General features: G+C 39.7%; 1 protein-coding gene across 2 annotated transcripts in view; it reads left to right on the top strand.

The window, feature by feature from the left end:
• The window catches only part of atrnl1b (attractin-like 1b), a 959,007-nt gene that overhangs the window by 827,980 nt on the left and 103,527 nt on the right, over window positions 1–27,500 (top strand). The window lies entirely within an intron of this gene.

Below are 27,500 nucleotides of genomic sequence, written 5' to 3'. Positions count from 1 at the left end.
AGATAGTATAGATTTTAAGAAAATCAAAGAAATGTGACAAACAGTTCAAAACAAAGTTGAGCTAGATGTTAGTTGGCAATTTGTGTTGTCTAGTCATTGAGGAGCAGAAAATGAAGAAGTAAAATGCTAGGGTATAAAATCAAATCAATAAAAATAAATCACAAGACATATTATTATGCTCTAATCAAAACTTGAATGGTACTTCCAAATTTACCATTTGAAAAACGAGATATTCATATCTGGAAGCAGTCTTAGAATTGATTAATACATATGAATTTTGAACAAAAGTAGTTTAGTCCCTTGAGTCTGCTTTGCCATTCAAGAAGATCATGCCTGATCATTTTGTATTTTGAATTTCACATTTCCATCTACCCATCTAATTGAAGCAATTTGTAGTATGGAGACATACTGGAACTCTTTATTATTAGAAGAGTCAACTGAGATGGTATGGAAATAAATAAGGTAATGAATACAATATAAAGGATAATTAAGGTGTACTCAACTAATAAAAAACAATTTCTTCGCTCCATAAACTTGAAGTTGTTCATGCCTTAACTCACAATGAACCCATTCACCCATCATCCCTGTTTTTGCTAATTTACATTTGTTCATTATTAAACATTGCCTTGATCTCAGACTCCACATTCTTGTTTACAAAGCCTCACCCCGACAGAACTCAGCATTCCTCTCTAGCCTACTACCCTCCATGATATTCCACCAATCCTTGCCTCTTCTGCATCTGTTCTCTTAATCTTGAATGTTGGTGACCATGTCGTCAGTCCAAAATTCTGGAATTCCCTCCTAAAATCTATCTGGTTTTTTTTGGCTTTATAATGCTAGTTTAAACTTAAATCCTTGAACAGGGTTTTGATCATACCTTCTTATCAGGTTCAGAATTGAATTTTGTTTATCATCATAGATTCCCTACAGTGTGGGAACAGGCTCTTCAGCCCAACAAGTCCACACCGACCCTCAGGGCATCCGACCCAGACCTGTCCTCCTATAACCCACCTAATCTACACGACCCTGAATACTATGGGCAATTTGCCATGACCAGTCCACCTACCCTGCACATCTTTAGACTGTGAGAGAAAACCAGAGCACCTGGAGGAATCCCACGCAGACACGGGGAGACTGTGCAAACTCCACACGGATAGTCGCTCGAGCGTGGAATTGAACCCCGGTCCCTGGCGCTGTGAGGTAGCAGTGCTAACCACTGAACCACTGCACAGGGTTTGATGTGAAGTAATTTGGGACATGTTCCTATGAGATACACATTCAATAAATACAGTTGTTTATGTCAGAATATTCTTACACACAGACTAATTATTAATTAATCATTTGAGCTAATACAAGTGAGGAAGAGGAAACAAAACCTTGGAATCTTCCAAGAAACAGTTACAAGCTTTGTTTTTGCCATATACATTTTGCCATATTGTATATTTATTAGATTAACTAGATAGTAGATTAGATAAATGAGCCAGAATGGTTTTCTCATCCAGATTTCTTTTCTGATTTTCGCAGTTCTCCCATGTCAGTCATTAAAGAACTGGGATAGGCTGTAAGGAGAAGCCTGGGAATTATAGGCTGCTGAGTGACATTGGTAGTGGAGGGGATTCTGGGAGATAGGATTTGGAGAGACGAGGACTGTTTAGGGATAATCAGCATGGCATTGTGCTTGAGAAATCGTGTATCACAAACTTGATTGCATTTTTTTTGAGGATGCAACCAAAAAGAGAGATGAGGACAGAGCGGTAGACATTGCCAACATGGACTTTAAGTCTTTGACAAGGTTCCACATGGTAGACTAATTAGTAAAGTTATGTTACATGGGACTCAGGGAGTGTTTGATGATAGGAGATAGAGGGTGGTGGCCGGCTATTTTTCAGACTGGAGGCCTGTGACCAGCGGTGTTCCACAGAGATTGGTGCTGGGTCTGTTGTTGTTGTCATCATTTATATAATCAACTTGGATGAGAATATAGGAGGCCTGGTTAGTTAGTTTGTGGATAATACTAAAATTGGTGGCATTGTTGAAAGTGAAGGATATCTAAGAATAGAAAGGGACCATGATCAATTGGGCCAATGGGTTGAGGAATGGCAGTTCAAGATTAATTTGGATAAATACGGGATTTTGCATTTTTGTAAAATGAACTAGTGTGGGACTTATACAATGAATGGTAGAGCTCTGGATGGTGTTATTGAACAGAGAGACCTAGGGGTTCAGCTACAGAGCTCTTTTGAAAGTTGACCTGCAGGTATGTAGGGTGGTTACGAAGGTGTTAGCATGCTTACTTTCATCAGTCAGACATTTGAGTATCGCAGTTGATCATGTTGAGGTTGTACAGGAAATACTTTTGGAGTACTATGTATAGTATTGGTTGCCCTGCTGTAGGAAGGACATTATTAACTCAGAGAGGGTTCAGTAAACATTTACCAGGATGCTGCTCAGACAGGAGGATTTGAGTTGTCAGGAGAGACTGGATATGCTGGGACTATTTTAATCGGAGAGTAGAGATTGAGGAGTGACCTTATAGAGGCTTATAAGATATTGAAGGGCATAGATAAGACCTTTTACCTAGGGTGGGGGAGTTCAAAACTCAGGGACATCTGAGAGGTGAACGAAGAAAGATTTAAAAGAGGCTTGAGGGGCAACTTTTTCACACAGAGGGTGGTTTCTATGTGGAATCAACTGCCAGAGAAAGTGGTAGAAACAGGTAAAGTTACAACATTGAAATGACATTTGGACAGGTACATGAGTAGGAAGGTTTAGAGGAATCTGAGCTAAACATAAACAAGTGGGACTGGTTTAGTTTGGAAAACTTGGTCAGCATGGACAAGTTGGACTGAAGGATCCATTTCCATGTTGTATAACTCTATGGCTCTAACATGTATATAACCTAGGACCAATGGAGAACACTAGTATATTGCTGGAAATGGATCTTTCTGTTCTGTAAAACCTGGGACAATCCTCTAGCTAGAAGGGTAGACTGCATTTTAGATTTTTGAACTTTATTAGTATGACCCTTCTTTGGTTCAGAAAGTGGAGAAACAACTTGTGAATGAAAAATAGTCTTTTTAAGATTGACTTATCTATGTTTTTAGATACTTTATTGTAGCCCAGCCAATAAACTGACAGTAGAGAAATATTGTAATAAAGAATGGATTGTACTTAATCTATACATTGGGTTAAGTTAATATAAATTACATCTCACAGAAAAAAAAACAACAAAATGCATAGAGATTGCTTTTGTTTGATTTTATTTACTTGCAGCATATAATTCTTAAATATTAATATTAGCATAGCTTATCTGTATTTTCAAATGGATCAGTACAGACCTTTTTTGAAAATAGATGGCACTGTCAAATAATCCACTAAAGATCTATGCTACTGAGTTATCGAAATTAGAACATGAAGATGAGCTATTCATCCTATTTTGCGTGTTTCTTTATGGCACAGTTTTTCCTATGAAGAGAACACCACATCTCGAGCCATTCTCCTGACTTAGGCATAATTCATTACCATCATTGGTACAGTATCTAGCACCATTGCAGGAGAACCTTCACAGCAAAAGTGGTCATCTCAATGTTCTATGTAACCTGAGGAGAAATGCAATGTTAGTTAATGCAGAGTTATCCAACCTTTTTGCATTAGAGTTTCAATTTTTTTTCTCTCAATCAGGGTACTAGTGAGTAAATTTCAGAAAAAGAAAGTATTTTTTTAAATAAAACAGTAAACATGAATGTCATAATAATTTCCAAGGCAATAAATTGATAATTTGGGCACGTACGTTATAAAGTACTAAGTGGCTGAGCTAGCAAGTAAAACCTTTGTTGTCTTCTTGGCTTAGACAGAAAAGAACTAGGTCAAAGGTCAAGGTCACTGAGGAGGGATATGGGGACCAGAGTAGAGCAAAGTAATGGGATTAAATAGCACTAAATTTGGTTTGTTTCTAGTGATTTACACTCCAAGTTGGTCTTAGGTAGACTTTACAAGAAAGAAATTGCCTTTCAGCTTGGATTTTCCTTCTCTTCCAGCTTACTTTTTGAAGACAGAGGAAAAGGGAAAGAATGAGTGACTATCCATCTCAGACTCACTCTCTCACCCACTAATACAGACTTTCACACATACACCCACCCATGACCACCCACCAGTAACCCCACACTTCCTCTTATGCACCAATTCACCCACACCCAAGGACACATAACCACCCTCTCTCTCACACCTAGCCACTCGCACATTCACTCAGTCACATCAACCCACCTACCCATTGAATTCTTGGTTGGGTCTCCCTAATGGCCTCTCCATCATTCATGAAGGGACCACTTGGCAGCAATGACTATCCCCAAAGCTATCCCATTGCTGCTTAAAGATGTCTCCCTGCCACAAACAGATGACCGAGCATCTGCCTGTTCACTTGTACAAGAGAGTGCTTTGTAATTGAGGTTCCCAGTTCTTCATGCTGCAGCCACACTGAACTGTAACCGTGATACTGCCAGTCCTGGCTTTTGACAGGGTTGGCTTTCCTGGGAGATGACTACCATCTGCCAACAGCAATTTATTAAGCAGGTGTCAAATCAAAATTTCACCCTGCAGAGTCATCCATTGGGATGGGTTCAATGCTTTCTTTCATCCCAGATAATGGGATTTACATCAGAGAAAGTAAGAACTGCTGATGCTGAAGTCTGAGGTAACGCAGTGTGGAGCAGGAGGAACACAGCAGGCCAGGCAGCATCAGAGGACCAAGAAAGCTGATGTTTCAGGTCGGGACGCTTCTTCAGAAGTGGAGGAGGGGAAGGGAGCATTGGAATAAATAGAGGTGGGGGGGTGCAGTGATAGCAGGTAGATAGTCACAGAGCGAGCGGTCCTTCCGGAAGGCAGATAAGGATGGGGAGGGAAATATATCCTTCGTAGTGGGGTCAGATTGCAGGTGGCAAGACCTTCCTGGACCTCTCTGTCTCCGTCTCTGGTGACTACCTCAAAACTGATAGCTATTTCAAGCCCATTGACTCCCGCAGCTACCTGGACTACACCTCTTCTTCACCCACCTTCCTGCAAAAATGCAATCCCCTACTCTCAATGCCTACGCCTCCGCCGCATCTGCTCCCACGATGAGGCGTTCCACTCCTGAACATCCCAGATGACCTTATATTTCAAGGATTGCAACATCCTCCCCCCCCCCCCCCCCCACAGTGGTCGAAAATACCCTCAACCGCATTTCTTGCGTTTCCCGCACCTCAGCCCTCACACTCCGACCCTGCAATGAAAACAAAAACAGAATTCCTATTGTCCTCACATATCACCCCATTAACCTGTGGATTCAATGCATCATTTTCCGCCACATCCACCACCTGCAATCTGATCCCACCACGAAGGATATATTTCCCTCCCCACCCTTATCTGCCTTCCGGAGGGACTGCGCTGTCTACAACTCCCTCGCCTGCTGCACACTCCCCACCCCCAGCACCTTCCCCTGCAACCGCAGGAGGTGCTACACCTGCATCTACACCTCTCCCCTCACCTCCATCCCAGGCTCTAAAAAAACCTTCCACATCAAACAGATGTTTGCCTGCACATCCACTAATGTGGTCTATTGTATCTGCTGTTCCCGTTGTGGTCTCCGCTACATCAGGGAGACCAAGTGGAGAGTCAAAGACCATTTTGTAGAACACCTCCGCTAAGTTTGCAACAAATGACTACACCTCCCAGTCGTGAAACACTTCAACTCCCCCTCCAGTTTTGTGGGCGACATGTCCATCCTGGGCCTCCTCCAGTGTCACAACGCTGCCACCAGGAAACTGGAGGTACAGCACCTCATATTCCACCTTGCAAGTCTACAAACCAATGGTCTCAATGTGGACTTTGAGCTTCAAAATCTCCCCATCCCCGACCTCATCCCAAGACCAGCACCCCCCTCATTCCCGCCTCCTTGACCTGTCCATCTTCTGTCACCTATCTGGTTCTCCCACCTCTCTGACCAATCCCGACCACCACCTAGCTAGATTCACCTTTGCTAGCTTCAACCCTGCCTCCTTGACCTGTTCATCTTCTCTCCCACCTATCTGCTCCACTATTTAATGGGATTTACAACATGAGGCAAAATTTAGCCTTGATACAAGTAGGAGGTTGTGGTGTAATGATAATGTCGCTGGACTAGTAATCTAAAACCACAGATTAATTTTCTGGGCAGCACAGTGGCACACTGGTTAGCAGTGCTGCCTCTCAGTGCCAGGGATCTGGGTTCAATTCCAGCCTTGTATGATTGTCTGTGTGGAGTTTGCACTTATCCCTCAATTGTGTGAGTTTCTTCTAGGTTCTCCTCTTTCCACCCATAGCCCAAAGAAGTGCAAATTGGTTAGATTGGCCATGGTAAGAATAAAAAAATGGGTGGTAATGGAGAATGGATGGGATGCTGTTTCGAGGATTGGTTGAGGTTGAGACTTGATTGGCTTGAATGGTTTCCTTGTGCACGGTAAGGATTTTATGATTCACTGATTAACAGAAGCTGAAGCTGGTTGGGGCAAACATATAATCAGTCTCAATCTTTGAGATGGAAAGATCCACAGGCTACACCAAAAGTGAAAATATTAGAAATGAGAGGAGATATTTAGTCACAGAGAAGGACAAATTTGGGATTATCTTTACCTTCCAGTAAGCTTTCATAATGGTACTGAGGGCAATGGCGTTGCTTGAGATGATTCAAGTAGATGGGAACACAGACAAATTCAATGGTCTTTGGTATAACTTTTTAAAAAATATATTGTGCATTGTACCGTTATTTAATAAACAAGGAGTAGAAGTTCCAGTTATAATTTTATTACCCCCTCTATTTTCATGACTTTTTTTGTTAATTTCTTCCTTTCATAAGTCACTAGTATTAATTACACATCTGACTGTTCATCATAGAAAGCACTAGGAAGTGAAACCATTATGATTATCACATGCTATGAGAGAAGTTAGCTTCTCCTACTATCTGCTCATTGTTTCAATGCACGCAGTTCCATTTTACATTGGTTAATGGACAGAAACTTACCCAGAATTGGGTAAATGTACAGAGAGCTTAGATTTTGAACATAAAGTATCAAGAAAAGAATGAACTAATGTATCTGGTTTCAGATAAGAAATAGTCATCAGACTTAAATCACTATTGAAAAATCCATGCCTGTTCTGTTAAGTGGAATAACTCTGTATTTGACACATTGTATTTTGGATGAGTGTTCGTCAACAGCTGTTTCTTCTTGCCTAAAAAAAAGAAGGTGCCAGGTTGATTCAATTATTAGCACTCTTGGATTGATGAATTATGAATTTGACCCTCATGAATATGGTCTTGTTTGACAATATGGCATAGTACTTTTCTGGATGCCATTTTCAGATTAGAATTTATGCTAATGTCCTGTCTACCTATCTTGATGTTCTGTCCAAAGGAAATAATATGCTCTCTCAAGTTCCATTCTTTCTATCATCTACAATATCTAAAGGAGATGAATTGACCATTCATTTCATATCTATTTCTGTTACATTGCTTTTGCATGATGCCAGTCACAACAATCATTACTCTCAAGATTTGTGATTCAGCGTGAAATGACCTTTGAGAAATACCAAGCATTATCTGAAACCTGTTAAAAATTACTTGTATTTTAATTTTTTTTTTGTTTGTACAAATTTTACTGTGAGAGCTCACGTGCCAAGTTAGTACCAGAAAGGCAGAGTCTGAAATTGCAGTGGTTTTAGTAAACATAAACTGGGCAAATCACAATAGGGGCCTGGATCCATCAGGTTTCTGACATATTCAAAAAAGAGAACTTGGGGGTTAGATTTGATCAAGTTAACAGTATCCTTTGATTCATTTTTTTTCTATTGATTAGTTTATCAGTATCTTTGTTTAAGACATTGCCTCTTATATTTTACAACTGCTTGGTTATCTGCTGCCAGCTGTTAATCCCTCGAGTTGGATTTTAGCAAAAAGAGATTATGCTTTAATTAATAAATAGTGACGTAAACCCTTAACACTACAAGAAATTAATTAGTGTGATTTCGCAGAACAGGTACATGACATAATTAGTTTCCTCATTTAATTAAAGTTTTTTTCGCTCTATTTGCTTTCAAGATTATATCATACGCAACTTTGCAGGACAGCCTACAGTTGAATTTCTCTGCTGCTAGTTTGAATATTATAGTTGTACAATGATACAATTTACTGTCTTTCTATTAATTATGACTCACGCCCATCAACTTTTGTCAATATTTAATGACAGTGAATAATACTGTATTACTGTAGGTGATGGTTAATCAAGTTTTAAGATAAATATTACGTGCAATCAATTAAAGCACCACAGGTTTTGATTTACTCACATCATGATACAAAAATCAACAGAAAGAAATATAGAAAGCTAGGAGTACTAACAGGATAAAATAAATTACTTGCCAACAATGGCATTGTCTAACCTTGGAATTTCACCCTAATCACTTCGTTTTTGTTTACAATGTGAAATACTGCATTTATATAATCATTTAGTTAAATGAAACATATCATTCAAAATAACAACATATTGGATGGTTGAAGCCCAACAAATGTAGGCAATTGACTAACATTCTCAGCCAACTCATATTCTGTTCATTGAAACTCTAGTGTGTTGTGGCATTACAAAATCTACACACCTTGTTCTGACAAACATCGGGAATATGCAATCCATTATACGTTTTTAAGCATTCTTGTTTACCTACGATGTAAATAGAGCTGTTGATATTAATATTAATTGAATTTAACAGTAACTCTTCATCCAAAGAAAATTTAGACTTTCATAATTAGATTAACTCATCCTTTTTACTTTGCTCTCCATTTGTTTGTTGTGAACTGTTTGCATTTTTCATTTAGTCCTCTGATCAGACTGCCTTAGCCATCTGTGGTACCAAGGCAATTTTTAACTAACCATTGTGGCTAAAATGTAAATTATTTCACGGTTGTCACACCTTGCACCAGAATTCTCATTCAAGTAGTGAATCAGTAACTAAGATGAACAAGTTTCTAAGAGTACTGATCTTTGGCAGGAAATGGGTTGCTAGTTTACCACCTGCCTCTGTAGAAAGCCTCATAAAACCAATGAGCTGTGGAGGCCCACTGAGCCTCTTGATGTCACTCAGCTTTTGATGCAGCCAGGTAAGCAACAAATATGGGCCAAGGTGCAGTCCATAATATTCTTCTATCACCAAGGGCAACAGCTGTATTCCTGGTCCCACAGAAACAAAACCATAGGAACATTTTCCTAAGCTTAGAGCGTAGGTATCTGCATTGGTTAAACACAGATTAAATTGGCAGACAATGCATCACACTCGCTCTACCAGTGATGGCCAATAGGTACATAAATCCTGTTCCATGTAAACAGCCTCTGCTGTTGGAAATCACCAGCTTCTCATAAGTTTGGATGACATTGAGAGGCTCTGCAGTGGCAGCTGATAGACATAAAGCACCTTGATTTTTCACCAGTTTCTGAAGGGGTTCAAATTAAAGTCCGATACTCTTTCAAATTAACCTTTCATCTCAATGTTCTATGCTGGTGACTCGGGACGGGCCACTAATTTTCATGACATGCTGCTGTAGCTCTGTCAGCAGAATGACGGCTGCCCATCCCCAAATTAATCTTTCAGTTATGTTCTGTTGAGAGTGATAAAGAGCAAGATGTATGGAAAACTTAATCCCCCCAACTAATGACTGTAAGAACTTTCATCCTTGTTTCTTCTCTGATGACCTTTAGGGAGGTTTAATTTGAGACGGCAGCTTGCCCACAACTCACTTTTCAGCAGCTTCTTCATCCATGACTGAAACAACAAAATTAAGCAAAAGAGAATGCAAACTTGAATTGGGAGATGTCTGTCCCATTTAAATAGATCTCTGCTGGCCTGCCAGAAATTGGGCTTCAGAAGGATTAGTAAATCAAGTCAGTGGGTTTAAGGAGAGATAGTAGGAACTGATGATGCTGGAGAATCTGAAGTGTAGAGCTGGATGAACACAGCAGGCCAAGCAGCATCAGAAGAGCAGGAAGGCTGACGTTTCAGATCTGGACCCTTCTTCAGAAATGGGGGAGGGGAAGGGGATTCTCTCCCTCTCTCTCTATTTATTTCAGAATCCTCTTCCCCTCCCCTATTTCTGAAGAAGAGTCCAGAACTGAAACGTCAGCCTTCCTGCTCCTCTGATGCTGCTTGGCCTGTGTTCATCCAGCTCTACACCTTGTTATCCCTAGTGGGTTTGAGGAAGTGTGTTGTGTTGACAGAGTGGTTATGAATTAGTGGGCAGTTAAATAAAAGTTGACCTGTGAGTTTGGATAGGGCCAGATGTAAAACTCTCCACAGAAGTGATCCCCACCCACCTTGTTAAGCATCTGTCCAGAGAAAATCAGAGCCCTTATCAGGTGACAGCTGTAATCTTAAATTCAAGACATTCAAACAAAACCTTATCTTAAGTTGATTATTTTAGTTCAAAACTCCATTCTACAAAATTAATTTTAGTGTAATTCTGAGGAGCTTGGCAATCAAAATACATGGAAAGAATTGCAACAGATTTATCTGTGTCCAAATCTAATTTCAAGAAGTCCATCAGGAATTGGTCGAAAACTTCAGTGTGCCTCCTTCATTTTCTTAAGATAAATTTCTTTATGTTTGGTTGCCAGCCCTGGCATTCTTTGAACATTTTTCCTCTCTTGTAATAAATGTAAAATACTATGGATGTTATGAATCGGAAACAAAAACGAAAATTGCAGGTCTGGTAGTATCTATGGGGAGTTAATATTTTGAGTCCAGTTTGACTCTTCAGAACCTGAAGAAACCATACTAGATTTAAAACATTAACTCTGCTTCTCTGTCCAACAGATGCTGCCAATTCGGTTGAGTTTCTCCAGTACTTCCTGTTTTACATTCTCTTCTTGGACTTTCAGCTGGTCTTGCCAGGGGATTTGACAAAAAAAGGTGCACTTTGAAAATATCATAGAAGGTTAATTTATGTTTTTCTGAGGCAGAAAATAAGTCCAACTAAACTATATCTGCAAGAAGCAACAGTATTCCCATGAAAATATTGTATGGTTTCATTCCATTTTAGTCGCCATTATGTTGTGAAACAAAACAAAGTCAGGGTAAAATTTTGAAACTGTGTTGTAACCAGAAATTAGTTAAATGTACTTTCCTTTTCTCAAGAAATGATGTGAGATGTTGACTTTTGGATACTTTAAAGGAAGGGAGTGATTGCACTTCTTTTCAATGAGACAGCTTGTCATTATACCCTCTGATGTTCAAAAGGATGCAATTCTTTCAAGAGCTGTTAGCTTTCAAAAGGCAACTCCAGGTTCGTAATTTTTCCATGAGTTGAAAGTTTGAGACAATCATAGGTAAGAAGTGTGTGACTAGAAATGTTTGATGACTTCGTGCCAACTTTTAGTTGAGATATTAAAGCCAGGCTCCATCTCTCCTCTCATAAATAAAAAGTTCCATCACATAGTTATAAAAAAAATCTGAGAGATCTCTGAATATTCTGGTGAATATTTATCCTTCGAACAACATGCTGCAAATATGATCTAATCATGATCTCATTGTTGTTTATGAGAACCTGTTCAGCACAAAGTAGCAATCTCTATTTTCACACACTACATCAGTGACTGCACTTCAAAATAAAATCTAATATCTGTGATGTACTGTTCTGAAGTATCTCAAGAATTTCCCTGCCATTTATAGTGGATTCAGAAGAAATTTGATTTTGAATTGTATTGATGGATTTTCCACTTAGAATGCCTTTTATAATCTGTGTTGTGAAGAAAATTGAAATGATAAACATAATATGTTAGACTGGATAAGACGCTGAAGTGAAACATTTTAGAAGACAATATTAGAATTCTCTGTCCATCTATGCCTCTAAAAGACACATTTCTCTTAAGGTGAAGAGGGAATTATCTTATTCGGTAGCTCAAGATCTGTAGACCAATTCAACAATAAGAGAAGTCAGAATAAATATTGGAGATAATGGGAACTGCAGATGCTGGAGAATTCCAAGATAATAAAATGTGAGGCTGGATGAACACAGCAGGCCAAGCAGCATCTCGAGATGCTGCTTGGCCTGCTGTGTTCATCCAGCCTCACATTTTAGAATAAATATTGGGATGTTTTCTTTGCTACTTGATCTTTTCAGCAGTTACAGATGACCTTTGTCACATCAGTCAACTCTTTTGCAGTTCTTGACCAGCTGACTACCCTTTAATAGGGCTGTAATGGAATACAGAGTTTCTTGGTCTTCCCTCAGACCTTCTCAACTTCAGAGTTCACAGTAATCCTAAGAAAGCTGGAAACAGAAAAATTGGCAAGAATTTAGCAAATACAAAGCTATCCCAGAACCTGTGTCTTGAAGTGAAATCTTCAGCTGCTATGGGTGTTGGCAAATGTGCGTTCCAGTCACTCAAATTAACATTCTTGAATTTACATAGCACTCTCCAATCTAATGCTGAAGATTGCCAGTTTGAATCTCTCCATGGGTATTGTCTAGCACAAATTTGGTCTTTATAGAAGGAGTGCCAAATTGCTAGAGAGAAATATTTTAACAATGACTTGAAACTAAGCACCTATCTGTCCCACCCAATCCCCTTGCTTTCTTGCGAGAAATACAGAAAACTCTTCCATTCTCCCCAATGCATCAGAGAAAAAGAAACCCAGTAATGTATTCACTTGGCTTCTTTGTGACCTTACTCTGTACCAATTAGCAACTGTCATTACAGAGCAAAGATAATCAATTACAATGGATTCACCAACACCCTTTAGGGAAGTAAACCTGTTGCAATTACTGATTCTGCCCTTTTGACAGCTCCAATTCAGCAGAATATTGGAAGAATCAGAAATGAAGCAACAACTGGGGTCAGCAGATTAGGTAGCATTAAGTTGGAGAGAGATAAGCAATGTTTTTGATCTGTGACCTCTCAACAGAGCTGGGAATAATTAAAGATGCATTAGTTTCAATGAGATTCAATGTAGGTTAGGCACTTAATAGCCTTCTGGACTCAGTGAGCTCAACAAATCCAGACCATAAAATTATCTCAGTTTTATTCACTTTCATTTTTGTTTCTTTTCCTCTTCAGTTCGCAACACACTTGCTGTAGGCCCATCTTTTGTTTTTCAGGATTTCTTTTGGCCCATCCCTATTCCTATTGTCATTCCCATTTCATTTGGCCCTGGAGTACTTTTCTTTCTCTGACTCAAAGCCTACTGTCTTCCACCCTGTTGCAGACCTTTCTTTTGTTCATGTCTAACCCCCTCCTCCTGCTCTAAATCTATTACATTTCTAACTTTTCACAGTTCTGCTGAAAGGTCACAGGCCTGAAACGTTACATTGAATGTTACTTCTTTTGGCTAAGTCTGGATTGTATCAGGTTTTTGCTGTGAGGTTTAGTGGGTTTCTTGCCATGTCTTACCATATCTTATGCATTAACTACTTACCCTGCTCCTATGGCATCTCTCACATCCAATTCCATCTCCATCTCACCATGAGGCTTTGCTAGAATTATTCACCACTACTGGACTATCCCAGAGGAACCAGTATTTCTTCTGACTGCACCAGCTTGTTGTGCACCTAGATGAGCACTGTCAGTATGGAACTGCCCTGCGACAGTTCCTGACTTTTGCCATAGGTAAGGCATCCACTTTATGAGCAGGGGCTTGGAGATTTTTTTGGATAAGATGGAACAGATATGGAACTTTCACCTCCTGCGGGAGCAACAGAAGAGGTCAGTATGCCAGACAATGCCTGCCTGGTCTGAGGTTGCCACCCAGGTTGGTATTATCGCAGCCTATGCAGCAGTGTAGGATGGATCTTTTCATCTCAAAGGCTGACACTAATTGTGTGGTTACGTCAACCATCTTTGGCTCCTGCATATCAAAGTTATAAAATCCCTACAGTGTAGAAGGAAACCATTCAGCCCATCAAGTTGCATCGACCCTTGGAACAGCATCCCAGCCTGTCTCCATAACGCCACCCATTTTTTATTCTTACCATGGCCAATCCCCCAACCTGCTGTTAGGCAGAAGTGCTAACCACTGAGCCTCTGAACATTCGTCCAAGGGCCAGTAACATGGGATGTTTCTGACTCATTTAGCTGCAGAGCTGTCGTAGTGAGGTGCTTACCGGGATGTGATCCCACACTCTTGAAAACAAATAGAGGTCAAGGAGCTGACTTCTGACAGGGCGATCCATTTCACCACCAGGGTGGAGGAGATGCTGTCGACAACCTCAAAGCACAAGGGAGAGAAGGCATCGTGGCCAGTGGTTAGAAGAATGAGGGTGGACCAAGGTATTACTGTGAGAGAAGAAATGGAAAGAAGAGTGATACTTACTACTGTGAGAGAAGAAATGGAAAGAAGAGTGATACTTACTCAATTGGCATGGCTTTGTATTTCTACAGGAGCTGAGCTGGTCTTCTCCTGTAAGAGGCAGAATTCTGTCCTGTTGGGGTACGTAGAGCTGAATATCTATCACAATCAGCCTTACTCTGCCTGTTATTGGTTTCCACCTGCTTTCTCCTGTAATGAGTTAAAGAAAGGAAATAAATGAGAAGAAAACACAGTTATTCGTGCTGGTTCACATGAAAGGTGGTAAGGTAGTCCAAAGTAGTGAGAAGGCAGCTCGGAGGTCATGCAGGTTAGTGATGTGAGAGATTGGTGGAGGAGGTCAATGAGTAAGGGAGGATGTTGCAGACTTTAGTGAGAGTGCCAGAGCATGAGCCTTAGTGGGAACTGGGTGGAGTTAAAAGATAGAGTGAGTGTGAGGTAGCTGAGACTGTGTGGCACTCACCCTGCAACAGTAGAGAAGGCTATTGACTTTCCTTCAATGCTGAAGGTGGCACTGAGACTGACTGGAATTTTGTACCAGGCTGCCAGGGCGTAGTTGTATGGCATCATCTTCTTGTCCTTGAGGAACAGCACCCATCACTTTACACCACCCTGCCCTTAAGACCATAGGTTCTTGTCAGTGAATTATGGTTTCACCTTCCCTTTCTCTGAAATATTCCAACTTAGTGTTTGACCAAGCTGGCTAACTTTGAAATGCCTGTCCACATTTAGGTTCACAATGGTCTTTTTAAGATGGTGCTGACACAAAGATTCTTTTGGTGGTATCCACTGACTGGCAAGCTATTCTGCAAGTGGTACGTCGTGAGATGAGGCTGGAATTAGTCCTGATGGATGCCACAGGGAGGGATAGGTGTTTAATGCGGTGAGTTTGGTGAGACATGGTGAGAAAATGCCTGTCTCAAGGTGAAAAACCTCCAAAAAACCTACAACTCATGGTTAACCAAAAATACAAAAAAATTACATATTTCTACTCACAGCATAGGTCTCATTTATTTTTGTACTGAGGAAGGACTACAAACCTAACTCAAGTTTTACCTTAGATAACAAGGTGCAGTGCAGGATGAACACAGCAAGCCAAGCAGTATCAGAGGAGCAGGAAATCTGACATTTGGGGCCTAGACTCTTTTTCAGAAAGGTCATGAAGAATCTAGGCCAGCAACGTCTGCTCCTCTGATGCTGCTTGGCCTGCTGTGCTCATCCAGCTCTGCACTTTATTATCTCAGATTCTCCAGCATCTGCAGTTCCTACTATCTCTGAATCAAGTTTTACCTTGAATCCTTTGGAATCAGTGATTCACTCAAAATCATTCCACGTCAAGTTTTAATTCTCAGGAACACAACCTCACCCTTATGCGACAACTTCCTGGGCTGTATATAAATGGAACTTAATTTGTTCTATGCAAATTTAGTTCAATCAGAATTTAATGAAGGTTTTAAGTTCCTGGGAACTACACTGAAATTATTTATCAATTTCTACACAAATTTGATTGTTCTTCATTTCTACAAGGAGAAGCAGTTAAGAATACTACCCTTTTAGACAGTTTTGTCCCATGTTAAGGAAGAACTGCTCGTTGTAAAATTTATCCTAATCACATTCTTATTTCTTTTTTAAAAACCAAAAAGAACTACAGATGCTGTAAATCAGGAACAAAAACAAAGCAGCTGGAAAAGCTCAACAGGTCTGGCAGCAAACCTATTCTTAATCTATTTTCAAACACAAGTTTGCAGACATGAAGTCTTCTCCGTGAAACACTTTGATACAAGATCCTTGCACTTGAAAATAGCTCTTTGCTAAATTGTGCTGCTGTACAGATACCTCTTTATCTGAACAATGGTCATTTATTTTTTTCTTTGTTTTCAGCAATTTGTTGTTTCAGCATACGTCAGTTCAATTTTTGTTGTTCTTCCTTCTATCACTAGCTCAAAGTCTGAACATTTTATTCAATTTTTTTTTGCATTGCATATTAGCCTGTAGGGCAATCTGCCAAATTTAATTGCAGAACAGCTGAAACTTTTATTTGCATGGATTCTTTCTTCTCAAGAAAGTTAGCCCGGGGCCAGTAGATGTGTACAATATCTGTGGCGTGGTAAGTTTGAAGTTGTGATTGTCGCAGCTACCAGCAGTGTTCTGTAGTTACTCTTTGATCAGAGGAAGTGTATAATTAAATGGATCATCTGATATATTGTGAATACCAAAATAAGTTGAATGAATATACACTATTATAAGTGAAACAGTTCAGTCAGAAAAGTGGGCATGGCCCCAGTAATCATTACATCAGGACTCTGATATATACATTTTTGGACATTTGCAAATATAACCAAATTTTTGCACTTTATATTTAAAATCTCCTTCTCAAGAGAGTTAACCTTAATTCACTTTTGATAGTAAAACTGTAAGTTGTTGGCCTTGACGTTATGCCTCTAGCATGTAAATATATTCTTAATCTATTTTGAAACCCAAGTTTCCAGACATGAAGTCTTCTTCATGAAATGCTTTGATACAAGATCCTTACACTTGAAAATAGCTCTTTGCTAAATTGTGGTACAATGCAGCCACCACTTAAAAGCACTCTTTGTCTGAACAATGGTTGGCACCACAAATGAGATAAAAAGAAAGACTTGCATTCATTTAGCACCTTCGTGACCACTGAAAGTCCCAAAGTGTTTTACAGCCAGTGAAGCAAGTTCACTGTTGTGTTTCTGTGCTTTCCGTACCTAATTTATATCCTTTAATCCTGTTGAACGTCCCCAGACCAGAATAATTTGGGATTGAGGATTAGTTTCACATTAGTTTGGGCATAAAAATGCACCAAATGATATTTGATGACAGAAAATCTGAACTGTTTCACTTGCTAAAAATATAAATCAGAAATGTATCTTCATGTTCAGTCAGCTCTTAATGTAGAGCGGTATGATACGCAGTTGTTATTGTTGGCCTTATCTCTGTGACCCTTGTCAAGTGCTCCATATATTTGAAGAAGGAATTTCTGTTTTTGTGGAGTCATCCTGGTTCTTGAGTTATTCCCACGTGATTCATGGGCAATTATTAATTTTTGAAAAATGCTTGCTACTGATTTTTAGGCAGATGCAGCAATTTATGCACAGCAAAGCTCCACAAATAGGATACAAAACAAATGACTAGTTAATCTCTTCTGGTGGTGGTGTTTGAAGGATGAACAGTAGCCAGCACATCGCTGTTTGAAGAAGTGCCATTGAATCTCTTACATTGAAGTGAACAGATGGGCCACAGTTTACCGTTTCATATGAAAGACAGCAACCATGGCAATGCATCACTCCCTCATTATTTCACTGATGTGTCAGCCTTGAGCCCGTGCTTAGTTCTTTGGATGTGCCCTAATATCCACAAGTTTCTTACTCAGACAATGCATCTATATACACAAACATACATCAACTTTTCTTCAGAACATGGAATGGTCCAGGCATGCAACCAAAATGATGCTTTTTAACTGTTCAGATTAACTTTTGTTTCAGCACTATTTTTCATCTTTGCTATGAATAGTGAGACACATCAATCAGTATTTATTTCCTACCAATAAATCCCATCCAGATGACTATTTCTAATGCAGTTTTCACCATCATGATTAGGTAATATTCTGTAAGAAACAGCAGCTTGGGATAGGACATCCTGGTAAATCATTTTAATCTCATTTCTTTTATACGCTAGGATGACAAGTTAATATATTATTGGTCCATTCTAAATATATCACAATATGTAACACTTCTTAATCGAATCTTAATTTAAGTTTCCAGACTAAATTTATTGTGTTTATTTAGAGACAGGGAACATTCATAATGTAAATGAATATTTTACAACTTGAAGTTGGAAACTGGTTAAAATCACAGCAAATTGTTTGTACTGGAGTTGGCCTTTTGGACGATGTACATACAGAAAATTCACTAAGCTGCAAAAAGATGGAGTGCAGAATTGTATATGAAGCTATATCTCCAGAATTGACTTTCAAACTTGTATTTTCTTTGAGTGTGGAAGGAAGCTTAATCAGAAGCGAGGCTGAGTGCTAAGAACATTGAATTGTTGACTTTTTCCTTTTGTAGTAACTTATACCCAAAATTTCCCCTAAGAATTGATTCAGTAACATGTCCTGAAACATCTGGAGCTGCTGTGATCTAAAACATCCAGCTCTAGAGCAGCAGACGTCACAAAAGTGTAATCAATTAGAAAATGAGCAGAGTCATTTAGAGAGTTAATAAGTTGCTATAATATTTTCAGCAGCAGGGAATGACTTCCTATGTTAAGTGTTGAGTGTTAATTCAGTACAACTTTTGTTGCCAATTTTTGTTTTGTACTGTGAAACAAAGCTTTTTTTTCACGCTTTAAGAAAGTCCAACAGAGTAAAATATATTCCTTTTTTTTAACGAGCAAAATGAATTCCTCATTGATATGTGCTGAGAATCCCTTTTACAATTGGAATTTATGTCCGTTTAGGATATTGTTTAACACAGGAATTCTAAACATATTCCTTTAAGTTCATCTGTTTTATGAAGGGACATTTGACTCCAAACGATTATTCTCGTGGTATTTCTTATTCTGGAAATACTTGAAATAACATTTGGCTGTTACACGTTCTGGAAATCTAACATAACTGTGACCAATTTACATAGGATTCTTCAGATTAATGAAATTTGGGGATCTAATATACCATGACAAGAATATTAGGAAGATTAATTGGAAATATTAGTTTTATTCTGTAATAAATTTATGACCAACGTTTAATTTATCCTCATTTGAAAGTTTTTGTTTGTGTTCAAAAGATACCTAAGGCCAAAATTTAATTGAAAAGAAAATGTAAGTGCTCCTTTTATTACATTTAATTGCTAAATTAACTGATTGTTAAAGACCAGTTCTGAGGATAACACTGTCCAATCATTAAATGAAGATACAGGAATGGATTTGATTTTGGTAAAATTTTAAAATTCAATTTCTCCCTCATGGAGAATGATTGCTGTTGAAACAATTTCATTAAAAATTGAAATGTCTGAATGCTGCTGGTAGAAAGTCACCAGACTTTGCTACTGCACTTACAAGTATTTATTGAGGAAGAATACAAATGGGCTGTGAGCCTGAGATGAGAAATGCACATTTTTATAATAGCTTATTTTGCCTTGTACTGCTTCAAGGAGGATTAATTATTTCAAAATAGACTTACAGTTCTATGTGAGCAAAAACAGCAGCCATTGTTTGGGCAATTGTACCAGCCAAAAGCAATTTGGAAAATTAGTGGTTAATATGTTTTGGGTAGCATTAGTCAATTTTGGCTTGGAGGCCAGGAGAGCCATCTGTTCTTGGAACAGTATCACAGGATTCTTAACATCCATTGGTTCAGGCAAATAATATCTCTTTACCATGTCTTCAAATGCAAAGAGCCTCCCACAATGTCATGCTGTCAGTGTTGGGCTGGATTGCTGTAATGGTCACTGAGAGAACAGAACATGTTTCAGCAGAATTAAGAGGACTACTCAGTGAGTTATGCTGACTCTGATAATTCTAAATTGTTTTATAGAGTCATTGAGTCATTTAGCCTCGAAGCAGACTCTATGCCCCACCATGTCTCTGCCGACCAACAAACACCACTCTTCCATTTACCCGCACTTGGTCTATAGCCCACTGTGCCCGAGCATTTTAAGTGCTCATCCAGATGCTTCTTAAATGTTGAGAGAGTACTTGCCTCCACCACCCTGTCAGGCAGCATGTTCCATATATCTTAGCACCCTCTGCATGAAATCTATTTTTCTCAGAATTCCTCTAAACCATTTACTCCCCTCCTTAAACTTCTGCCCTTTTGGTCTTAGACACAATCTGCCACGGAGGTAAAGGTTCTGCTGGTATACTGTGCCTCTGCCTTTCAATATTATATAACTCAGTCAAATCCCTCTCTGCCTCCTATGCTCCAAGGAAAACAAACCCAGCCTGTCAAGTCTCTCCTCATAACTTTTTATTTTAGGCAACATCCTGGTGAGTCTCTTCTACGCCTTTTCCAGTGAAGTCTTGTCCTTCTGATGGTATGGTCAACAACCAAATCTGCACACAATATTCCCTTTGTGCCTAATCAATGTTTTATATAGTTATACAAGGCTTCCTTGCTTCAGGTAGGAATTCTAAATTCTATGCCCAGCTAATGAAGGCAAACATCCTGAATGCATTCTTCACCACCCTGTCTACCTGTGCTGACGCCTTCGAGGATCAATGGATTTGTACACTAAGGTCCCTTTATTCTTACGTACTGACTAGGCAACCATATCTGTTCATTGTGTATATTCTTTCCTTATTATACTTCCCACAATGCATCTCTTTGCAATTATCAGGATTAAATTCCATCTGCCATTGCTCTGCCCAATTTACCAGCTGCTGAATGTTAGACTTAGCCTGAGACCATCCTCCTCACTATCAACTAAACTAATTATCGCTCACCTACAAACTCTACATTACATCCAAGTTGTTTACATAAGGAACAATCAACAAAGATCCCAGCACTGATTCCCGTGGTGCCACTTGTTACAACCTTTCAATTACAAAAATAATACTGCACCAACACCCATTGTCTCCTACTTGTAAGCCAGTTTTGGATCCACTTTGCCAATCTACTTTGGATTCCATGGGCTCTTAGCTTTTGGATTGGCCTTCCATGTGGGCCCTTGTCAAAAGCTTTATTGAAGTTCATGTAAATCACATCAACTGCACTGCAATCATCGACATATTTTGTCATCTTTTTAAAAAAATCCTCAATTAGTCTGACAGGGTCTCCATTCAAGAAATCTGTGCTGGCTATCCTTGATCAATGCCTGCCTTTCTGTTGATCGATTTAGATGTCATCCTTAACTGCCTGTACCATTGCTAATTATTGGAAGAACTTCTATCTTATTGATTCTTCTCTTTCATGCAAAGCATTCTTGAAAGCTGTATTGCAAGAAATGACCAGAGGAGGAGACAATTAAGCTATCATACCTCTTTGAAATGTGCAACAAAATTATTTCAAAATAATGATCTGAATCTTTAATGGCATGATTTTAACTTTGCCTTCCTGGTGGAACTAGGCTGGGTACACAATTAAGATCAGCTGGAAGGTTTACAGTTGAAAAGTATCCCTATGACAGGTACAAGCAACTGAATGTCACAAATTGGAAGAATGATCTCACAACCTGGTGAATCTACAACACAGGACTATTTGCATGCCAAACAGCATAAGAAACCAGTCATAGAGCATGGAAACAGACCCTGTGGTCCAACCAGTCCATGCCAACCATGTTCCCAAACTAAACTATTCCTACCTGCCTTCACTTGGCTCATATTCCTCTAAACCTTTCCTATTCATGTATTTATCCAAATGTCTTTTAAATGTTGTAACTACCTGCATCCACAATTCTCTTTGGTAGTCCATTCTACACTCAAGCCACTCTTTGTAAAAAGGTTGACCCTTGTATTATTTTTAGATCTCCCTCCTCTCATCTTTCTCCTTTCCCACCCCAGGGAAAAGACCCCTGTCATTCACCTTATCTACGCTCCTCATGATTTTATAAACCTCAGTAAGGTCAGTCCTCAACCTCCATACTCCAGTGAAAAAAGTCGCAATCTTTCCTGTCTATTTTTAAATCTCAAACCTTCAATTCCCAGCAACATCCTGGTGAATCTTTTCTGAACCCACACCACTTTAATAATATCCTTCCTATGACAGGGTGACAAGACCTGCACTCAGTACTCCAAAAGAGGCCTCACCAATGTCATGTACAACTTCAACATGATACCCCAACTCCCATAAACAAACATCTGAGTAATGAAGGTAAGCATGCTAAATGCCTTCTTATTTGCCATGTCTACCAGTGACGCAAATTTCAAAGAACTATGTATCTGAACCTCTAGGTTTCTCTGTTCTACAATACTATCCAGGGCCCGAGGTAACAAGGTGTAGAGCTGGATGGACATAGCAGGCCAAGCAGCAAGGAGCAGGAAAGCTGACGTTTCGGGCCTAGACCCTTCTTCAGAAAAGACCCCAGAAAAGACCCATCTTTCTGCTCCTGTGATGCTGCTTGGCCTGCTGTGTTCATCCAGCACTACACCTTGTTATCTCAGATTCTCCAGCATCTGGAGTTCCTACTATCTCTGAAACACTATCCAGGGCCCTTTCATTAACTGCATAAGTCCTGTCCTTATTTGTATTACCAAAATGCAAAGCCTCACATTTATCCAAATTAAACTCCATCTGCCACTCCCTAGCCCATTTACAGATTTGATCAAAATCACTTTGTAATCTTAGATAATCTTCTTTATTGTCCACTATACTACCAATTTTGGTGTAATCAGCAAACTTGCTAACCATGCCTCCTATATTTTCATCCAAATCATTTGTATAATTATATAATAAATCATTTATATGTGATTGAATTTTAATAATTAGTCTACCATACGGAATTTTGTCAAAGGCTCTGCCGAAGCCCAAGTAAACAATGTTTACCATGCTGCTGTCGTCAATCTTTTTGGTTACTTCATTTAAAAAATGTCAGGTAGGTTTGTGAGATTTGATTTTCCTTGCGTAAAACCAACTGACTATCCCTAAACAATCCTTGCCTCTCCAAATGCATGTAAATTCTATTTTCCAGAATCACCTCCAATAACTTACCATCCACTGATGTCAGACTCTCAGTTCTATAACTTCCAGACTTCTCCTTACAGACTTTCTTAAAAAAATGGCACAGCCTTAACCACCCTCCAGTCCTTTGGTACTTCAGCCATGTTTGTAAATGATACAGATATTTCTGCAAGGTGTGTCGTAATTTCCTCCCTTGCTTCCCACAATATCCTGGGATATACTTGATCAGGTCCTGAAGATTTGTCTAACTTTATGTTTTGTAATACCTTCGGCACTTTGCCTTCTGTGGTGTAAACTGTTTTCTATACATAAATATTTATTTCCCTGAGTTCCCTGGCCTCCATTTATTTCTCAACAGTAAAACTGACATGAAATATTTATTTAATATATTTCCCAGCTCCTGAGGTTCAACGTAAAATCAACTTGTTGATGTTTAAGGGATCCTACTGTCTCTCTAGTTGCTCTCTTGCTCTCTGAATGTATACATAGAATCTTTCTGAATTATTGTTAGCCTTATCTGCCAAGGCTACCACATATGCCCTCTTTGCGAACCTGATTTCCTTCTTAAGAATGCCCCTGAATTCTTTATTCTCTTCAAAGTATTCCGTTGATCCCAGTTGTTTATATCTAATGTTTTTTTTCATTCTTGACTTGAACTTCAATATCTTTCTTCATTCATTGCCCCCTTATCTTACCAGCCATGCCTAATGCTTCTGAACAAAATTTTGAAGGCCTCCCACTTGTCAGTCATCCATGCACCTATAAACAGTCTACTCCAATAAACGTTTGAAAGTTCTTGTTTCATACTCTTAAAATGTGCCTTACTCCAATTAAGAACTTTAACTTTTATGCAAGACTTGTCTGTTTCCATAACTATTTAAAAACTAATAGTATTATGATCACTAGTCCCAAAGTGTTCCCCTATGAACTCTTTAGTCACTTGCCCTGCCATATTTCCTAAGAGAAGGTCAAGTTTTGCTTCTTCTCTGGTGGGAACATTTATATAGGACTGTACAGAAGAGTAAAGAACAGGCCATCCAGGCCACAACGTTAACAAAAGAAAATTTTCTTGAATGCGTTTCACAACCCAACACCCAAACGTTTATCACTATGGCAGCCCAATTTAATGTCTAGAAAATTAAAATCCCCTACTAGTACAACCTTATTATGCTTACATGTTATTGAAATCTCTCTACATATTTGCTTCTCAATTTCCTTCTGACAACGGAGGTACTTATAGTCCAATCCCATGAAGGTGATCATCCCTTTTTTATTTCTAATTTCAACCCATATATTTTCACTAAATGATCCCTCAGAAATATCTTCTCTTTGTTATAGTAGTAATGTCTTTCCTAATCAAAATGCCAGTTGCCCCTCCTCTGTTTCTTTCCTTCCTATAACATCTAAACCAGGGACATTGAGCTGCCTGTCCTTACCTCAGCCAAGTTTCTATTATAGTTACAAAATCCCAGTCTCATGTTCCCATACGCACCCTGAGTTGATCAGCATTACCTGGAAGTCCTCTTAATAACAGGGCTAATCAATTTCACCGACAGCAATAGGTTCTTCCTCCCTCTTATCAGACTTTTAAATCGACCTCTTAAATATTAATGTTGATCTCCCTCTGCACCTTCTCAGCACCAGTAACATTGTATCCTGCACTGTGTTCTGTTGTCCTAAGGCACATATATAGTATGATCTGCTTGTAAAGCACGTCAGACATCACGTTTCACTGCACCTCTGTACACGTGGCAGTAATAAATCAAACCAAACCAGATCTCAGCTGCGTAGTCCTACCACATCCTTTCTAGAATGGTGATGGACAATTTTTTTAAAATGTTCACTGGAGGAGAAGGTGCACAAATATCCCCACCTCCAGTGATGGAGGAGCACAGAACATCATTACAGAAGATAAAGCATTTGCACGAGTGCAAGTGGATGATCTGGAGGCTCTGAGCATCATATATGTCAGTCTTCCGTTCATTTGATTCATTCCATGTGATATGAAGGAGCAGCTGGAAGCACTAGAAGCTAGATATTCAGTGGCAATTAGCTTGCCAATACACAGCAACAGCACTGAAAGCTTGTGCTTCAGAATTTTCTGCATCCCTAGCCAAGCTGATCTAGTACCCAGACAACACTGGAACCTACCTAGCAATTGCCGGAGTGTTTCGTCAATACAAAAAGCAGGGAAAATGCAACCCAGCCAATTAGTGTCCCATCAGTCTATTTTGAAGCATTAGTAAAGTGATGGAAGTGATCATCAACAGTGTCACCAAGCAGCTCTTGCTTAACATTAAGCTGCTTACTGACACTCAGTTCAACTATTGCCAAGACCACTCAGCTCCTGACTTCTCTACAGCCTTGACCCAAACATGAACAAAAGATCTAAACTGCAGAGCTGAGTTGAGACTGCCTGCCCTTGACATCAAGACCACATGTGACTGAGCATGTCATCAAGGAAACAAGGCAAAAGTAAAGTCAATGGAAACCAAGAAAACTCGACTGATTAGTGTCATAACTAACACAAAGGAAGATGGTTGTGGTTGTTGGAAGTCAATGATTTCAGCTCCAAGACATTCCTGCCGAACTTGTCAGGGCGGTGTTCTAGGAGCAACCATCTTCAGTTGCTTCATCAATGAATGTTCCCTCCAACATTAGGCCAGAAGTAGGATGTTCTCTGATGGCTATACAGTGTTCAGCAGCATTTATGACTTCTCAGATGCAGCAGCAGTCTATGCTTAAATGCAACAAGACCTGAAAATATCGAAGCTTTTGCTAGCAAATTTCAAGTAATATTGATGCCACTTAAAGCTAGGCAAAGACCATCTCCAAGAAGAGAAAATCTAACCATAGCCTCTTAAGTATTCATGATGTTACCATCACTGAACCTCCTACTATTAACATTCTGGGGGTTACCATTGACCAGAAACTGATTTGAACTGGTCATAAAAGTTTGGCTATAAGAGCACTTCAGAGGGTGGGAATCCTGCTTGACTCCCCAAAGCCTGTCCAACATATTCAAAGCACAAGACAGGAGTTGATGGAACACTCTCCATTTGCCGCCTTGAGTGCAACTTTGCCATCTCCAAGGTGCAAAGCAGAAATCTCTGACAGCATCTTTCAAACCCATGATTGCTGCTGTCTTGAAGGACAAGGGCAGCAAATACATTGGAGACAGCCATCTGCAACTCGTCATCCAAGCCACTGACTCTCTTGAGCTAGGACTATACTGCTGTTCCTTCACTGCTGCTGAGTGAAAATCATGAAACTGTCTCTCCTACTACAAATGGACTGCAGCAGTTCCAAGAAGGCAGGTCACCACCACCTTCTCAAGGGCAAATTGGGATGTGAAAGAAATGCAGCCCAGCCAGCAGCATCCAAATACCATGCATGAATGCAAAAGAAATTGCAATTAGCTCAGTAGTTCCACTCTTTCCACAGCACACACCCAAATCACCATTTGGAAGATGCCAGCTACAAGATCACTGAAGTGTGACTCAATGTGTAGATAGGCCGACTAGAGGGGAGGCCCTATTGGATTTGGTGCTTGGCAATGAACCAGGCCAGGTGTCAAATCTCTCAGTGGGAGAACATTTCGGTGATAGTGATCACAACTCCCTGACCTTTACTATAGTCATGGAGCGGGATAGGAACAGACAATATGGGAAAGTGTTTAATTGGTGGAGGGGGCAATTACAATCCTACTCGGCAAGAACTACAGAGCACCAATTGGGATCAGATGTTCTCGGGGAAATGCGTGTCAAAAATGTGGAGGTTGTTTACGGAGCAGTTGCCACAGGTACGAGATAGGTTTGTCCCACTGAGGCAAGGAAAGGATGGTAAGTGAAGGAACCTTGGATGACAAGGCATATGGAACACCTAGTTAAGAGGAAGAAGAAAACCTACTTAAAGTTGAGGAAAAAAGGATCGGACAGGGCTCTAGAGGCCTACAAGGTAGCCAGGAAGGAACTGAAGAATCAACTTAGGAGAGCTAGAAGGGGGGTAAGATCAAGGAAAACCCCCAAGCCTTTCTATACTTATTTGAGGAACAAGAGGATAGCCAGAGTGAGGGTAGGGCCACTCAGGGATAGTGGAGAGAACTTGTGCGCCGAGTCAGAGGAGGTAGGGGAGGTCCTTAATGAATACTTTGCTTCAGTATTTATCAGTGAGAGGGTCCTTAACTTTTGTGAGGATGGCACGAAATAGGCAGATATGCTCAAACAGGTTGATGTTAGGAAGGAGGCTGTACTGGAAATTTTGAAAAACAAGTCCCCTGGGCCAGACGGTATATACCCAAGGTTTCTACGGGAAACAAGGGAAGAGATTGCTGCCTCTGTGGCAATGATCTTTGCGTCCTCACATGGTTTGATTAGAAATAATCAGCATGGCTTTGTGAGGGGTAGGTCATGCTTGACAAGCCTTATTGAATTCTTTGAGGATGTGACAAAACACATCAATGAAGGTAGAGCAGTGGATGTGGTGTGTAAGGATTTTAGTAAGGCAT

Source organism: Stegostoma tigrinum, chromosome 20 (assembly GCF_030684315.1).
Source record: "Stegostoma tigrinum isolate sSteTig4 chromosome 20, sSteTig4.hap1, whole genome shotgun sequence".
NCBI lineage: Eukaryota > Metazoa > Chordata > Chondrichthyes > Orectolobiformes > Stegostomatidae > Stegostoma > Stegostoma tigrinum.
The sequence above is the reverse complement of the archived record's forward strand: the minus strand, read 5'-3'. Positions and strand labels throughout refer to the sequence as shown.